Source organism: Arachis ipaensis, chromosome B07, assembly GCF_000816755.2.
Source record: "Arachis ipaensis cultivar K30076 chromosome B07, Araip1.1, whole genome shotgun sequence".
NCBI lineage: Eukaryota > Viridiplantae > Streptophyta > Magnoliopsida > Fabales > Fabaceae > Arachis > Arachis ipaensis.
In genome coordinates, this window is record NC_029791.2 from 16791376 (window position 1) to 16794025 (window position 2650).

Below are 2650 nucleotides of genomic sequence, written 5' to 3' on the forward strand. Positions count from 1 at the left end.
TTTCCTTGGCTTTCCTTTATTCTTTTGCTTAACTTTATCATGTTCCTATTAGGTTTCTTAGCACGCAAGTAATCCTTTCCTGAGCGTTGCGCTTTTTGTTTTGCGATTTTTGTTTTAACCATTTTTTAAGGCTCCTAGTTAAGTATCTTTTCTCTATTATTATATATATACTACTATTTTTAAAGGTCGTAATACCTTACTATCTCAGTCTTATGACTTAAGCATAAGATTAAGTATGGTAGGGTGTTACACATGTCGAAGACAGACACCAACCTGAATAGGCTATTTTTTGGATGCCCATTGTTAAAGGTAAGGACAAAATTTTTCATGTGTGAGTACTAAGTTTATGCTATAATTGGGTTAAATTTTGAATTTTTGGAATGGAGATTTAGAATATAGATTTTGGTGATTTTCACTTGCTCAAGTTGTTGTGGATGTGATTTTGAATTGTTGGGAATGGCATGCCTATTGGTTATGAAAATGATTTAATTTTGTAAGCGATTTGCTGTTAAATTGGGTTGATTTTGTATATGATTTGATACTGGTGCTAGTTAATTTTGAAGAATGATTGAGAATTGGAAAAAAAGTTGATTTATTGAAAATAGATCTACGTAGATTAAAAATGTTGATTGTGACATGAATTGAAATGGAACCTGATCTGTTATAAAAAATGGTTAAAAAATTTGAAAGTATTTTTTAGATTTAGAGTTCAGGGATTATTTACAGTGACATATGTGGATTAGATTGAATTGGAGTGTTTTGTACCACCATACATTTATTGTGTTCTATTCGATTTAGGTGATAGAAGCACATTGCAAATTCTTTCTTTGGGTTGATGACCACATTGTAAGGGTCAGAGCGGGGGAGGCTACAAGGGGATTGGGTGACCGGAAGCAGAATGATGTTGAAGAACATTTGGGAATGGATAACTTGATATCCCATGTAGAAGAAAGAATAGTAAACCTAGAGAAGCTACTGAACAAGAAAAGTAGAGAAGCAGAGTTGAGGAAGAAAACTAGAGAAGCAGCTGCAAGAGAGATGGAGGCTTCATCAACAAAGTCTAATGCATAAATCAAAAGCAGAACCTGAAGCACCTTTATTAGGTTCAGAAACTTAAGAATAATTTTCTTCTTTGTGAATTTTTCTACTAGAATGTAGACACACAATTGTTTGAAGCTTTTGAAGGAAAAATTGTCGATGCCGTTTCTTTGATATGGGCAACATGGTTGGAATTTGATTATGTTTCTAGTGACATGTTCTTGTTTTACCTATAGATACATATATTTTTTATGGTATATATTTTCTTGAGTTAGATATCGAAGTTCCTGGCTAATTTCAATAGCATATGACGGCTAATATGTTATAGTAAGTCGTCCGAATACCAGAAAATAACCTTTTTTAGTCACATGAATGCTTAACATTGCACTCATGTTATAACTCAATATTCGGCAATTCTGTAAGAGTAGGAAGGAGAAGGGGATGACAATATAGACAGATGATTTGGTGACTCCCATGAACCCTCATGCAGCCACCACAATAGATAATTGACACGATTTATTTTTCTTCTTATATAGTAACATTCAATGAGTGTATGACTTATTGCAGGTGTAATAGGGTAGGCTGGGTCATCGTCCAACACAATAGTGGTGTCTACAATTATGGTCCTGAAACCTGTGGCCGTCTTGTAAGTTTGTCTTCTAACTTATTTCAAATAGTTTCTTAAATGGCCGTTTATATTTCGTCTTTTCTGGTAGAAAATTGTGCTACATAGTAAAAAATAGGTCGAATTTTGTATGCATGTGTCGATTCATGATCATCGCCATTGAGTTCTTGTTAGGAATTAAGGTGTAAGATAGTAGATGAGTTGGTAATCGATATTTTTTTTCCAGTGTTACTTACTTTAACTAAGGGAATTATTTAGTCTTTCTGACATACTTAGGATTGGGCTCAGTGAATTAACCTTAAAAAATATTTATTTTTTGGTAGTTCAAGTCTCTCTAAAAGTAAAGTGGGTTAGCTATCAAATTGGGCTAACGATAAAAACAAAAATAATATACATTAGTAAAAAATTCAGCTGAGGATTAATGGAGCAAGTGGCTTGAAAACGGTTAAGCCTAACTTTTTTCAGAATTTTAAGTCAAACCAAAGTGCAATATGTTTTTCCAGGTAACTATTTTATCCATTCATGTATCTGTCTATTAATTACCTTCACTAACCCTGCTCAATTTTTGTCTTAATAGCATTTTTTGGTAGAATTTAGTTGCTTAGTTGGTTAGCTAATATTTGTCCCATAATCTATATACTAGGATAGTTAAAAATAGAATAACATCATTATAAATCTCCTATACATAAGGAAAACTACATGACACATCGAATTAGATAGAATGAAGTTGTTGTGTAACCATTTCTCTTAATTTTGGGCCCTTCAAACCAATATTAAACATACACAAGTAACACAATATTTTATAGTTAGTTTTAATATTTTAATAAGTTCAAATATGAACAATTTTATATTTATAATTCGGACCTTAATCATATATTTTTTCATTGAATTCAGTGTAAGTAAATTTTTGCATATTATGTAATAAAAATACAATAATATATATTTATAATAATTATTATTTACATATTTTATATATTATTTCTTACA

At 31.4% G+C, this 2650-nt stretch overlaps 1 pseudogene; it reads left to right on the forward strand.

The window, feature by feature from the left end:
- LOC107606806 overlaps positions 253–2650 on the forward strand; it is an 8547-nt pseudogene continuing 6149 nt past the window's right edge.